At 37.5% G+C, this 15,912-nt stretch overlaps 1 non-coding gene across 1 annotated transcript; it reads right to left on the bottom strand.

The window, feature by feature from the left end:
• Positions 1 to 7,625: 7,625 nt before the first annotated feature.
• On the bottom strand, positions 7,626 to 7,698 carry TRNAW-CCA (transfer RNA tryptophan (anticodon CCA)). Its single transcript has one exon. It is a non-coding gene; the product is annotated as a tRNA-Trp (tRNA).
• Positions 7,699 to 15,912: the final 8,214 nt, after the last annotated feature.

The raw sequence follows: 15,912 nt of genomic DNA, 5'->3' as shown, positions 1-15,912 counted from the left end.
TATTTTAAATTTTCTTTTACCTTAGGTCTGACTAAGACGTCAGAGTAGAGGGAAGTATTTCTCCACGAACCCATTCCATTGACCGCCTGCTTCAGAATTTCTCGTCCTGCTTACTGAAATTCAGATCTTTCCATTCTAGTCTAATCAAGTCTCCAGGAATGCATCCAAAGTATCTAAATTCTTAATAAGCTTCCAGCTGATTTCTAGGCAGACTAGTGATTAGAAACCCCTAGAAGAGGATATAGGTAAGTAAAGATATGGTTTATGACTTTTCTATATGTACAGCATGAGATGTATATAATTTATTTATAGAAATATCAGAGTAATTAATGAAACTGGATTTGGAACACTCTAATTGTGGATGCTATAAATCAAGATGTCAAGAGTCTTTTGCCCATATTGCTAGTTATGGGGTTTAGGTTATTGTAAAATACCACCTTTGGAAATATTATACTATGAAAAGGCTTTGCTTCATGACATTTCCTATCTATTGTGTAAGACTTAGGGTAGTGTCTAACATTCTTTCATAGAACTAAAAGACATGAAGAGAGAAAAATATATCATGAACCATGATATGGTCTATGTGAGTTATGCTGAAACTGAAGGTGTCACAGCAAGAAAGAGAAAAATGATTAGTTGACTGAACAAGAGGAAAAGACAATGGAATAAAATATGAAATAATATAAATATGTGAATAAAAGAGAAAAATTAATTGATTTTTTAAAAGATTTGAAATATCCCTAGTTGACCTCTAGTATTTCAAAACTTGGATTTTGGATTGTCAGGATTCTGCATTGTCAGGCTTCCCTGATGGCTCAGCTGGTAAAGAATCTGCCTGCAATCCAGGAAACTTGGGTTCAATCCCTGGATCTGGAAGATCCCCTGGAGGAGGAAATGACAACCAGCTCTAATATTCTTGCCTGAAAAATCCCTTGGACAGAGGAACACGGCAGGCTACGGTCCATGGGGTTGCAAAGAGTCAGATGGGACTGAGCGCACAGGCACTCACTGCATTGCCACTTAAAAAAGAATTTTCTTCTACTCTGTATGTACCTTCCCTGCACTGTATAGACGTTTATAGACACAATTTTTTCCCCAAACAAATCTTCCAAATGTAAATTTCTTGGATCATCTTGAACTATATTAATTAACTATATTAATTAATTATATTAACTATAATAATATTAACTATAATCATTAACTATATTAATGATTCAAATTCAAAGCTTGACCTTGACAAGTTTTTATGGAAATAATCAACTAGCAAGATATGATATTCTAGTCTAAATGCATACCTTGCTGCCTACTCAGTTGTTCTAGCAACTTCTTGAACCAGGGAGTATATCAAACATTATAAACAACTCTCCATCAACATGTATCTGCATTTGAGGATCTAACATGATGTTGATACCTTAGTAGAAATGGCAACCTACTCCAGTATTTTTGCCTGGGAAATCCCATGGACAAAGGAGTCTGGCGGGCTACAGTCTATGGGGTCACAAAGAGTTGAACACAACTGAATGACTGGGCACGTATGAGAAGGAAATAGAATGAAGAATGCATTGTATAAAAATTACTCAAAAATATTTTTACTCTTTTTAGGAAAAAATAAATCCAGTTTATCTGAATATATTTAAAATAAAGTTATATATTTAGCTTAAATTGAAAAGAAATATTTTATTTTCTTACCTTGTCAACTGACGACCTAAAAGATGTTAGTACATTATAGGTAGGTATATGTATGTGTTAGTCACTCGGTTGTGTCCGACTATTTGGGACCCCAGGGACTGTAGATTGCCAGGCTCTTCTGTCCATGGAATTCTCCAGGCAAGAATACTGGAGTGCATAGCCATTTCCTTCTCCAGAGGATCTTCCCAACCCAGATCAAACCTGGGTCTTCTACACTGCAGGCAGATTCTTTACCATCTGAGCCACCAGGGAAGCCCCTATTAGTACATTAGGCATAATGTTTACTTAATCTGTTTCCAAGATGTGTATATTTAAACTGAATTTTCATAAATATGTTTGATCAGACTTCCTCTGTAAGCAGAAGCATTATCACATACATAAATAAACAAAGTTCCAAGAAAAGAAGCATATGTGACCCCCCGCTTGTGTTCACAAAGCTCCAGCTCATGTAATGTGTGGTGCATTGTAAGCAAAATATATCATATCATTGAAGAGTATCTTCAAATGCCCTTTATTAGCTACTGTGTTAATTTTTTTCCTATTCTCCATCAACGCTCCTTCTCATAGCAACAATTTCGCTTTCCTATGCAATGAGATGTCATTGTGGCAAGAGATGATGAATGATACTCAGAGAACTGTTCCCTGAAGTATTTTTGGAAAGGCCATGTGTTCAGCATAGTTTATGTCAAAAGGTACAGACCACAAATCCAGATTCTCTCCATATGCTTGAAGGTCAGACAATGGCAATGAACACTGAGAGAAAGACACCTCTTGTCATTGCTTCTATTTATGATTCGTCCTACAAAAAGCTCATTTTAGAGTGCTTTTCTGAGAAGAATTTGAAATCAAAAAGTAGAAGTCATCTGTTATAAAGTGTTTTTCAAGCTAAGCATAGTATTTGTCCTGTTCTTTGGAGAAAGTTGCTTTTAAGTAAGGGTAAGTTCACTTTTTTGTTTTTAGATGAAAACTCTTCACTCCAACTTTATTTAGCTTAAATAAAATATTTAATTATTTAATATATAGTTATCTCTGGATGTAAAATTTCCATATTTCAATTCTATTTGCCAGTAATTCTCTCTCCTATCTATTTTATAATATTTTCATAAGAACCTATCTACAGGAAATTTATTCTGAGTTCCTCTCTCTGTATAGTTTTTTTTTTTTGAAATACCAAACAAATATTGAGAGAGAGAGAGAGTGGCAATAATGTAAAACATATAATTTATATCTATTTTGATCTGCCCTGGACTCTGACAATGTGTTAAATTACATGGGTATCCCTTTTATCAGGACTCCAATCCTAAAATATGACTGATGGAAATCCAAATTTATAAGTTTTTTGTAAATTTATACATTTATATAAGATTTATAAATTTATAAATCCAAGTTACTTAAGAAATGAAGACAGTGATCTCTGCCCAGTTTACCACAACCCTCAGCAGAAACTACCCAATGGAAATTAAATCATTGTATGGTTACGCAATTTTTCTTTTTAATTAAAACAATATCTGGAGAATTTTTACAAGTGACTATGTATAAATTTGTCTCAGTTTTATGTTTCATAAGGTAAGACCAACATTATGCAAACTTTATTTATGAATATTTATTAGGTTTTAAAGATTTTATATTAAAACTAAACTCATTAATGTTTACTAATGTTCTCCTTTTTATTCACATATATAACATACTGCTAAATTTATTTGTCAAAGCAAAGGAAGTGAGAAAGAGGTGATAAAATGAACAATCTCACTCTTTCTAACTAGTATAGATCTAACTCATTTTCAAAGGGCTGAAAGACATTCCTTGATGTGCTTCTATTATAATTTGATCAACCATTTTATTATTGATGGGCATTTATTATATTTCATTTTCACCCCTATGAATGATGCTGTAATGAACAAAAATGAATAAACCATTTCTAGGTAAAGACTAAGTGATGTCTATCTGTAGCAAAGAATAAGTTATTTTGCAAGATGGTATTCTAATTCTTCATTTTAAAAAGCTAGTTGTTTTTTAATTTAGGCTTTTCACACAATTTGTCAGACATGCTACTTGATAAGAATCTCTCAGTCTCTGCACTATTGCCATTTTAGGCAGAATAATTCCTTATTGTGACCTGTTCTGGTTAGCACATCCCTGGCTTCCACTCACTAGATATCAGAAGCACAACCAAAATGTCAAATATTCTCTGAGAAGTAAAACTGTTCTCAGGGAGAACCATTGTCTACATGAAAGTAATAGTTAAGTTTCATTTACAGGTATTGGTATAAAAAATATAGGTTGGATTCAAGCTTATTTATCAATACACAATGCCAAATAAAGCACAACACAACAATTAGCTGTTTCATTTCTTGTATAAGCATGAGAAAAAAAATGATACATCCTTCTTCAAATTTGATTTTTATTGTCATTGGTTACTCAAGTTTTGTTACATTTGTAATACTTATAAGCAAATATGACTATTTACTTACGATTGTGCTGTATGCTATATGTCAACCATTGATTCTGAAAGTGAAGTGAATGTGTTAATTGCTCAGTCGTACCTGACTCTTCCCAACCCCATGGACTGCAGCCCACTAGGCTCCTTTGTCCATGGGATTTTCCAGGCAAGGACACTGAAGTGGGTAGCCATTTCCTTCTCCAGGGGATCTTCCCAACCCTGGGATCAAACCCAGGTCTCCAACACCATTGATTCTATTTATCCTAAATTGCAGGATTACTGTTTACAGCCACATAAGGGTATCTGAAAGGTAAATACACTTGAAAAGCAGAGTTATCAATAATGTAAATTTGAATTACTTATGAATTCAAAGGGCCTTGTGTTATAAATATTGCAAAGGGAACATTTGTACTTCCAGCTCTGCTCCACACTAGCTATGTGAAGTTGGATGAGCTATGCAACTCCTGTGAACCGCAGTTACATTATCTGTCAAAGCGGGCAACACAAAATTTCATGTCTGACTCATAAAGGCATTAATTCTATACATCCAGCTTCCAGAGCAATGCCTGACGTAGTGGGGCCTCAGCAAATACTTGCTGAATGAATAGATGACTAAGGCATTTGTAGAAATTAAGTGAGATACAGTACTTGAAATCATTTGGAAAAAAATATGAATAATTTTGCTGTGATAAGCACATCATTTGAACAAATTACTGTATTTAAAATACTTGTGAGATAGCCAGGTTTTGTTCAATTTTCCTTTAATAATTAGGAATATCACAATAATTTACTGCGGAGAAGATATACCTAAGAACACAAAACTCCCACTCTTCTCCTTCAGATTCAAGCAGAGCAGTGCATTTATCTTTTGTATATTAGATTTCGCCTGGAATTCAAAAAGGGGGGAGGGAGTCAGTTGTTAAACATATGTGGATTCATAATGAGGACAAGAATAACAAATCAAAAACCACAATGACTTCCAAGAAGTAAACACATAAATACGGTTGTGATTTAGATATATCAGACTAGAAGCCTGTCATCAAAGCAGAGATGGATATCTGATATCCTCGAAGCAATTCATAGGAGGAGGTTCATCCAAGAACTGATGTCAGAATCAAGTCGCACAGAGAGATGGTGTTTAAAGTTCAGCATCAGCTATGCAGAACAATTAGTGCCCAGGCTGTCTTAGACACCAAAATGTAGGATGGTTTTGTAAGACCTGGGCAAACAGGAAGCAGCTGTGTGCAGACACCAAATGAGCAGGACAAATCAAGCAGAGAAATAGACATAAGTCACTAGTAACAAGGAAGACTGCTGACAAGGGAGGCAGAGCATTGCCTTGGGCTCTGGATTTTGGTGTCTGCTGTGGAAGGAATCAATTCTAGCCTGGTGACTCTCAGAAGAGACAATAATTGGGAAGAGCTATTTGGGGTTGTGTGGGTGGCAGCTGGCATGGTTTGACATCAAACAGATCATACAATATTGATTAAAAAAAAGACTAATTTGCGGCTCTCACAGAGTTGAATGTTTCTAAACTTTTCTAACTTATTTTGATCAAGGTCTGAACAACTGCACAACTTAAGATATCCTTAAGCTAATGTCAGAGAATTCTTCGAGCTTATGTATGTGTAGACAGGTCTTTGAGAACTTTGGGGTATTTACTCACATCATGCTATATGTATACATACACATACATCAATACATATATATGTATGCCGTGCTGTGCTTAGTTGCTCAGTCGTGTCTGACTCTTTGTGACCCTATAGGCTGTAACCTGCCAGACTCCTCTGTCCATGGGACTTCTGCAGGCTAGAATACTGGAGTGGGTTGCCACGCCCTCCTCCAGGGGATCTTCTCAACCCAAGGATCGAACACAGGTCTCTTGCATTGCAGGTGGATTCTTTACTGTCTGAGGCACCAGGGAAGCCCAAGAACACTAGAGTGGGTAGCCTATCCATTCTCCAGGGCATCTTCCCAACCCAGGAGTCAAACTGGGGCCTCCTGCATTTCAGGCAGATATTTTTACCAGCTGAGCTACCAGGGAAGCCCGTGTGTGTGTGTGTGTGTGTGTGTGTGTGTGTGTGTGTAATATGTAAAACTACATACTACCATATATAGATACTACACACACACACACACACACACACACACTACATGGATTTGTTGTTGTGCTCAGCCCATAAGTTATGTCCAACTCTTTGTGACCCCATGGACTATATAGCCCACCAGGTTCCTCTATCCATGGGATTCTCCAGGCAAGAATATTGGAGCGGGTTACCATTTCCTTTCCAACCAAGGGATCGAACCCGTGTTTCCTACATCTCCTGCATTGGCAGGTGGATTCTTTACCTGCTGAACCATCAGGGAAGCCCCACCTGTATATATTATCCTTACTTCAAATTTGGAAAATAGGGCACAGAAATGTTAAAGAGCTTTTGAAATTCACACAGCTAGAAAGTGATAGAGCTGGTATTCAAGTAGAGGATTCAGGCAGGAGAACAACAAGGGCAAAAGCAAGTGTAACAGGCTTGGTGTCTCAGGAAACAGAAGGTCAGTGTGGCATGAGCTGAGTGCAGGATCCCAGGGAGAGTAGTAGGTGCCCAGACCATAAAATCTCCACATAATTTCATATTTACTTATCTTTCTACATTTGAAGAAATTAAACTGATCAGCAGCAGGTAAGGACACTTATATGTGAATACTGATGAAGGCACAGTTCCACACCTAAGGGTTTTTTGAACATGAGTGTGTCTTCTGCATGTTAACGTATACTTGTGCTGTTTAACCTTGCCGCTCTCCAAAAATGCCATCTTTATAGATAAGTCATAGGGAATCTTACTCTTGATTTCACTTCTACATGATTTTCATTGAATGTTTAGAGCTGAAGCTTCACTCAACTCCTCAGATTAGCTTATCTCAAGCTTGGCATTATTTGACCTTCCTTTTAAGTTTTTTCAACAGACCCTTTTCTGAGATGTCATTATTGTTCTATTACAGAGCAGGAGATAACTTTAAAAAAAAAAAAAAACTTTCTTCAATCTCTTATATCTAATCATCATATAATCTTGCCTTTCTTTTTCCATCCAAAAATATTCATTCCTTCAATTTCAGTTACCATAGACTCATACATTTCCTTATCTCTTCTCTTAAGGCAGAAATCTAGAAAAGTTGGCTTCTGACTCAGCCTCATGTGAGTAAGCTCCTATGCCTCAGTCCTTCCTGTCCCTTCCGAGTTCACCCTGTCTTTTCACCAGAATCATCTTTCTTAGGGGTCAATTGTTCCAGAATTATACATATTTACATCAATATATTGAACATAAATATCTAAATTCGTATCCTTTGAATTGTTATATACTAATACTACTATAAGGTGAAGCCGCTCAGTCGTATCCGACTCTTTGTGACCCCATGGACTGTAGCCTACTAGCCTTCTCCATCCATGGGATTCTCCAGGCAAGAATACTGGAGTGGGTTACCATTTCCTTCTCCAGGGGATCTTCCTGACCCAGGGATCGAACCCGGGTCTCCTGCATTGGAGGCAGACGCTTTAACCTCTGAGCCACCAGGGAAGCCCTAATACTACCATAGATTCTTTTTTAAAATTAATTTTCATTGGCGTATTCTTGTTTTATAATGTTGTGTTAGTTTCTGCTGTACAGCAAAGTGAATCAGTTATACATATACACAGTTAGTCCTTTGAGACAGATATTACTACTTAATGGGGCTTCCCTGGTGGCTCAATGGGAAAGAACCCACCTGCCAATGAAGGAGATGTGGATTTGATCCTAGAGTCAGGAAGTTACCTTGGAGTGGAAATGGCAATCCACTCCTGTATTCTTACCTGGGAAATCCCATGGACAGAGAAGCCTGGTGAGTTACAGTCCATGTGGTTGTAAAAGAGTTGGACACAGCTTAGCAACTAAACAACAAAACAAAATCACTGCTTAATACTTTGGTATCCACTCTTCCCCCTCCCCAGCTAACTGCACAGTTCACCCCTTGTGTCAGAGCCTGTCTCCCTCTAGAGGCTGAAAATCCCCGGTCCATTCTTTCCCAGCTGGGACATGTACATGTGGTACTGCTGCTGCTGCTGCTAAGTCGCTTCAGTCATGTCCAACTCTGTGCAACTCCATAGACAGCAGCCCACCAGGCTGCCCCGTCCCTGGGATTCTCCAGGCAAGAACACTGGAGTGGGGTGCCATTTCCTTCTCCAATGCATGGAAGTGAAAAGTGAAAGTGAAGTCACTCAGTCGTGTCTGACCCTCAACGACCCCATGGACTGCAGCCTACCAGGCTCCTCCCTCTATGGGATTTTCCAGGCAAGAGTACTGGAGTGGGGTGCCATCACCTTCCCCAACATGTGGTACAGTGTTGGCCACTGGTGAGGAAATCTATAAAAGGAAGGGATGTCTGAAAAGCTTTTCTTTATCAATAAAAAAGAAATAAGTAAAGATAATACAACCCCCCCTTTCTTTTTTCTGTCTTAAGATGATGTTGTGTGAAGATCTGGTCCTCATCTTGAAAATGAGAGTGAAGATGGTAAACAAAGAATGGGAAAAACAAAGAATGGGACTTGTTCTCTGAGTATATTTATTAGCTAATATCAATCTTGCTGGGCTTCCCAGGTGGTGCAGTGGTAAAGAATCTGCCTGCCAATGCAGGAGACACAGGAGATGCGGGTTCAATCCGTGGGTCTGGAAGATCCACTGGAGTAGGAAATGGCACCCCACTCCAGTATTCTTGCCTGGAAAATTCCATGAGCAGAGGAGCCTGGCAGGCTACAGTCCTTGGGGTCCCGGAGTCAGACACCACTGAGCGGCAGAGCAGGCACGCATCAGCTCTACTATTGCCCTGCATCAAGACTTCTTCTGTTAATAACATAGAAAAATGTAAGTTTTCTCAGGTTTTAGCACTTACTTAAATATTCTATTACTTAAATATTCAGTTGAAAACTTCCTAGCTGATACATACTTCTACTGCATTCTTAATAGTGCCTACTGCTGTTTTAGGCCTTTAATAAATTACAGTTGCTTGAGTAGTAATTATATTACTCTTTAAGATGTTTCTGTGTGAAATAATGGAACAACTGATATTCTCCTTCAACAGGCCAAAAAGAAGAGTCGTGTAAGATGAAAAAGCCTTAACAAATGAACATAACCATGCCCATTAGGAGAACTCCACAGGGCTAAGGCTTGAATAAACAAGACCTAGAATCACAGCATTAATGCTAAAGGCAGTGATGAACTTCAGCAACATCTAAAAATTATGAAGTAGTACTATGCTTCCCGACTGTGATATGACACAAAAACAAAGTAAAACTCCATAGCTTCATGCTTAATGTCTCCTCGCTGTCTTCTTATTAATACTGCTCAATTTTTTTCTACTTGTTTTCCCTGCTGCTGGAGTTTGACTGTATTATAAATTAAATTCAGAAACACTGACCTGGAATATTTTCTAAATACCAAAACACATGGGTGAATAACCTATGATGATGCTAAGAACAGTCCTTAGAAAATGTAGTGCCTATTATTATAAAGTCATGTCATCAAAAGAAAACTACTCCGTTAGTCTCTGAAAATGTTTAATGGTCTAGGACCTAATAGAAATAGCATCAAATATATTTCACTAGGTAGGAAATTGTTTCTAAAGCATTGCTTTTCAATATTTCACAGGCCTGCTTTTTAGCTGTCAGCAAAGTATGAAATTGTTGTTGCTGTTGACTGTTTGATAAAAAGCCCTCTCTTATGTGATTGTACTAAATTTGGCTAAGTTGCTGGCAGAAAAGCTGATCTGTGGCCAAAATAATTCTGCAAACCACAAAACTGCTTAGGAGCATAGAAGTCGTCTACATTATCGGACCAAACTGAAGTTCCAATTTGCAAACACAGCTGGAAACCTTTGAAAGCAACTTCCAGATGTCATGACAGAGCTTCTTTCAGATTTTGAACAGTTCCAGTCGAAATGGTAACTGAGAAACATGAATCCTGTATGCTCTCACTTATGGCACACAGGAAAGTTGTTAAGAGAGTAAATCATGAATTCTCATCACAAGGAGACATTTCTCCCCTTTATTCTTTTCTTCTTTCTTTCCTTTTTATTGTATCTATATAAGAAGATGGATGTTAGCAGAACCTACTATAATCATTTCACAGTATATATAAATCAAACGATCATGCTATAAGCCTTAAACTTATGCAGTGATGTATGTCAATTGTTTCTCAATAAAAAGAGTGAAAAACATTCAATAAGCCTCAAACTAAAAACAAAGAGAGTATATGCAAAAAACTGGCAAATCCTGAAAAAAGACAGCTTGGAAAGAGACACTATGGCCGTCGGAAGCTGAGTTCATTTTTCTCATAGCTAGTTCTGTGGGCTTGTAACCCAGGACAGAGGCTTAGAATCATTTGTATTTTTGTGATCTTTCTGAGTTTTAAAGATTCTCCTAAATCTCATGAGTGCAGTGGTTCTCTCCCTCTAAATACACGTGTAGTTTGAGAAACTCCTTGGCATGCAGCGGTGTCAGACTCAACTTCGGAGACTTGAATAAGCATGAATCAGAGTGGAGAAAAGTATCTTCAAGGTTTTCCTATCCTCTCCTAAGAGCTCTGCCCCAGACCTCAGACGCACAGAAACCTGGAGCTGAGCTATTTGCAGAGAAAGTGAAGGGCCAGAAGAACCTGAACCTCTTACTGCGGCACCCTTTAAAGACAGTAGTGTACTGACTTTGCTCCAAGTCTGGTGTGGAGAAAGCCTTTGTCATTGCTTATGATCAGGCCCGAAAAAACACACATGGGTTTTCTGTCAAGAGGTGGACTCTTTGACTATGCCAAGAAAGACAAGAAAGAATAGAGGGAAGGGAAGTGATGAATCAAGGGCGAAAAGTCTGATCACTTCTGAAGTGCCGGTAAAGCACTTAAGTCACATCTTCATGTTTTTTAAGGACATTACTAGCTCCTTAAAAAAGGGAGGAGGGAGGGAGGTTCAGGATGGGGAACATGTGTATACCTGTAGTGGATTCATGTTAATGCATGGCAAAACCAATACAATATTGTAAAGTAATTAACCTCCAATTAAAATAAATAAATTTATATTAAAAAAGTGAACCCTGAATGCAAAAAAAAAAAAGAAAAACTATTTAGTCAAAAACTGCTTCGTCTTTAAAATTTTGACTCTATTGACTCTATCCTAAAAAAAAATTAACATCTAGCAAAATGGTGCAGATGAACTTGTTTGCAGGGCAGGAATAGAGATGGAGATTCAGAGAACAGGTATGTGGGCACAACGGACACGTAGACGCAATTGAAATTAGGCTTCTTCAGAGAAAACGCACCACAAATGCAGAATGTTTCCATCAGGGTCAGACAAGCTTTGCTTCAGAGCCGGGGTGCTGGAATGAATAGATGTGCCAGAGGTCGATGAGATCACTGTTCACACTCTTGGTGCTCGTACACTCCTGAAAAAAGAACATGGTAATATTGAGAGGACCCTATCTGAAACACCACACAGGAAGAGCTAGACACAGAAATGAATCTATTCAGAACTGGCCAAGGAGGGAAAGACCAGAGATGTGGAAACAGGTTGGCGGTGGAATTAACGGGATGCTATCAGTGGTTTGGGAGCACCCTCAGACCATGGTAGGATGAGCAGGAAGTATAGCTGATGGCTAAGACCAACAGAGCAAAGGCAGGCACGGAGAGACAGCAGATGTGCAGACTAGCATTGACTCAGAGAGACACTCACAGTGAAGGCTCTAAAGAAAAATTGGTTAGCAACTACGCAGGGGCTCCCAGGTGGCGCTAGTGGTAAAGAACCCGCCTGCCAATGCAGGAGATGTAAGAGACATGGGTTCGATCCCTGGGTTGGGAAGATCCCCTGGAGGAGGGCATGGCAACCCACTCCAGTATTCTTGCCTGGAGAATCCCATGGAGAGAGAAGCCTGGTGGGCTACAGTCCACAGGGTTGCAAAGAGTCGGAAATGACTGGAGTGACTTAGCATGCAAGCAAGGGAAATATACATAGAACAGCATTTGTGGGCTGCAGTTGGGTGACACAATAAATGTTTTTTGTTCTTCCGTTAACCCTGGTACAAAAATACACTTGACAAAAATGTCCCAAGTAAGGCTTATAGGTTTCAGTTTTCCCAACAGTAATAGCAGAAAACATGCTTCTGGCTGGAGCTGAGTCCAAGCACACATCCATTCTTGTAAGTACATTACTTGTAAGCCTCATTAAGATCTTGGCAATATTTAGAAAGGAAGTCCCCGGAAAGGGCAGGTTTTATTATTAATCTAATGGTAAGGGCACATATTCACCAGCTGATGAAGGGTCTGGTATTTAATCACTCAAGGTCTCCAGACATCTTCCTTGGTTGCCCTTCACCCAAGTCCAGGGATTTCAGTCCCTAGTTGGTAAGACTCTACACCTTAGTTGTAAGGTCTTTGAAAGATGCATATATTAAATGTATCAACTGATTTGAATTTTATTATTGCCAATGGCAACAAGGGGAAATGTAACACCTTGGCAGTAAGGTAACCTAAATTTTATGCCTGAATCTGAATTTTAGGTGCCCTAGCTTCATTAATCTGTAAAATGAGAAGCGTGGACACTATATGTTCTGAATTTTTCCCCATTAATAGTAAGTAAAAAGCTTCAGGAAGCAGCTGATCTAATATTCCATACTGATTCAAATCTTGAGAAGTATCTTTGCTAGATATGCTGATTTGGCAAAGGAGAAAATACGCGTCTAGTCAACCATGCAAGATGTGATTTTTGCATAAGTCCTAATCAGCAAGTCATGCTGGAAATCCTACTGCTCTGATGGACGTTTTCTTCTTTTACACTGAAAATGTATAATTTTCCAACTGGAAAAGACAGATGTCTTCTGGAGCAGCTGCCTCCTATATTGTGGATCCATTTATTAAATTAGATTTAGGTGCTGCCCTGGTCTAGGTGGTATGTGTACAGAGTTATTAGAAAATTTCTGCACTTGTTGGACCTCATCACTGATTTTTTTCCTTCTGCACATATCAGTTTTTTTCCATGAATCAATTGGTCAAATAAGTTTTTAATGAGAGTACAGTAAAAATTTATAAAACCACATTTTAATGGAAAGAAGCTTATTATATTTGTACAGATTAAATATTAAAGCAGCTTACTATTGAGATTATATATTTTTAGCCCCTCAAAATGCTTTCCTACAAAATTTTTGTATTTACCCGAAGACTCTCTGACATTATATACTGTTCTTTATTCAGTATAGCACAGAAGATTGTGTGTAGAAAGTATTAAATCAAATGAAAGCTAATAAAAAAATATTTACTAATTCTTCATAGCTACTCTTGGTATATTTCTTTTCAGAAAAAAATAGTGAAAACATGAAAGAGTATGTACTCATTTTAGAATGTAGGAATTTAAAATTTACCCTCATAATCTTAAGTAAATAACTTTATCACTCACCCATGTCCATTTCTCAGACACAAATGAGAAACTTAGTGATTTGTAGGATCCTATGTGGTGCCAAATGCCTAATGAAGCAATCAATTGCCTTTAAGGACTGACCTCAAATATAGAAGCAGTTATAACAAGGATTAAAGTGATTCTTTTTATTTGTGTGGATCAGTGTTTATCAGAATATACTTATTCAAGCAGCAGCGTTGTCAAAGATTCTATGGGGAATAGGAGTTCTGTTATTAAATACCTTTGGGAGACATCGTTGACTTTATTCTTCTGTGAGAAGGAGATAATATCAGTATTAGCACTGTTAAGTGTTCTGATAAGTCCTGCAGTTAAAACTTCATTTATCTTTCTTTAACCCAGTTTTTCCCACATGTATTTGACCTTAAAAACCTTTCTCTTCAAATAAAACACATTAAAAATATTTAAAATGCTATTTTAAAAATCTCTACAGAATAATCTTTGTAAAATTGTTTCCTAAATGATACTAAAGTTATTTGGGTTTTAAAGAGCTGACATATAAAACATTTGCAGTCTTAGAATTCCTATAATGCAATTGTTTTCATCAACTTACTTCTCACTACGTTCTGTGATAGGAAGTTTCACAGTATGTATATGTGTTCTTGATCCTATTTTTAGCCATAAAATCAATTCAAGGGACTTTCTATTTAACAGAAAAAACAAATATCTTGGAAACACATGACTAGTGAATCTAAAGTCATTCTAGACTACACCAGTTTTATTTCCAAGGGTAGCAGATGGGGCTGAATATCACAGGAGACTTTGTTGTGGTTGTGTCCAGCTGTTTGCAATCTGATGGACTATAGCCTACCAGGCTCCTCTGTCCATGGGATTTCCCAAGCAAGTACTTGATGGATTGCCATTTCCTTCTCTGGGACATCTTCCCAACCCAGGGATCAAACCTAGATCTCCTGCAGTACAGGTGCATTCTTTACCACTGAGCCATCTGGGAAGCCTACATGATACTTTGTCTCAATTTTAATTCTCTTCTATCAGGTTTTTGCAGAGAATAATACTGTTCACACCACTGTATTTGATTATAAGGTACATTCCCTGACATGACTCCTGTCTGGAAAAATCTTCATTTATTTACATGAACTTCAAAATATTTTAATATTCAGAAGAGAATAAGCTGACTGTAAATTCACCGAGTCTAGTATTTTCTTACTATTCTCTATTTGCTGAACTCTTTACCATAGCTCAGAGGGTAAAGCATCCACCTGCAATGCTGGAGAACTGGGTTCAATCCTTGGGTCAGGAAGATTTCCTGGAGAAGGAAATGGCAACCTACTCCAGTATTCTTGCCTGGAGAATTCCATGGACAGAGGAGCTTGGTGGGCTACAGTCCATGGGGTCGCAAAGAGTTGGACATGACTGAACAACTAACACACACTCACTCATTCACTACCTTGAGATAATAAAAAATATAATATATTTTTCAGATTTAATTTAATGATTTCTTCAAATTCATGTATCTATCATTATTTAAAGTCATGGGAGAAATTCTCTAAATGTAACACTACTTAATCAACATTGCCAGACTGTTCTAATACACTTTATTTCTCCAAGATTGCAAGTGTATATTTTATTTCTCAAAGAACAAGGGATCATGTCAACTTTTGAATTTGATAAACTACCAATTAATTTTCCTTTTGATGTGTTGACAGCGTCGGCCAGTGTGTTGTGCTTTCACTGTTAGAGAATTTATATTTTTACTATTTATGAGGTAAGAATAATTCATACTTGAAAAACTGTTATGTTATCTCAAAAGAACCGTTAAATTGGTTTTTGGCATATGCTTTACATTTAACTTCTAATTTTGTGACTTAACTAATGTTAAGTTACATTAATGTAACTATCTTACATAGTTATAAGTACAATAATGCTATCTGAGAGATGGTTGTGTACTAAATCATAATGTTCTGCATTATTACTATCATAATGTCAAGGAAAAATAGCAATAGGTAAGGCTTTGTCTACAAAATGATAGAAAAAAAACACTTATTTGTTGATCAAAATGTACCTTACACAAGTTGCACTAGGCTAAAAAAGCTGCATGTTTTTAACATTTTTGTAATGTGATGTAATGGCCTTGGGTGATATGCTGTATTTAATAAGAGAGTTTTTAATTAAACAGCAATAAGACATATGATACAAAAATCACAAGTATAAGTGTTTTGCTGATACAACACATTTTAGAATGGAATAGAGCAGTAAAGAAAATTATTCAGTTAAACTAACATATCAACAAAAGCAATATAATCACTGGAATGTGAATGGGAGATATATAATTCTCAGGTTGCAACAAG

Source organism: Ovis aries, chromosome 20, assembly GCF_016772045.2.
Source record: "Ovis aries strain OAR_USU_Benz2616 breed Rambouillet chromosome 20, ARS-UI_Ramb_v3.0, whole genome shotgun sequence".
Lineage (NCBI taxonomy): Eukaryota > Metazoa > Chordata > Mammalia > Artiodactyla > Bovidae > Ovis > Ovis aries.
Note: the sequence above shows the minus strand (reverse complement) of the source record. Positions and strands in the feature narration are given on the sequence as shown.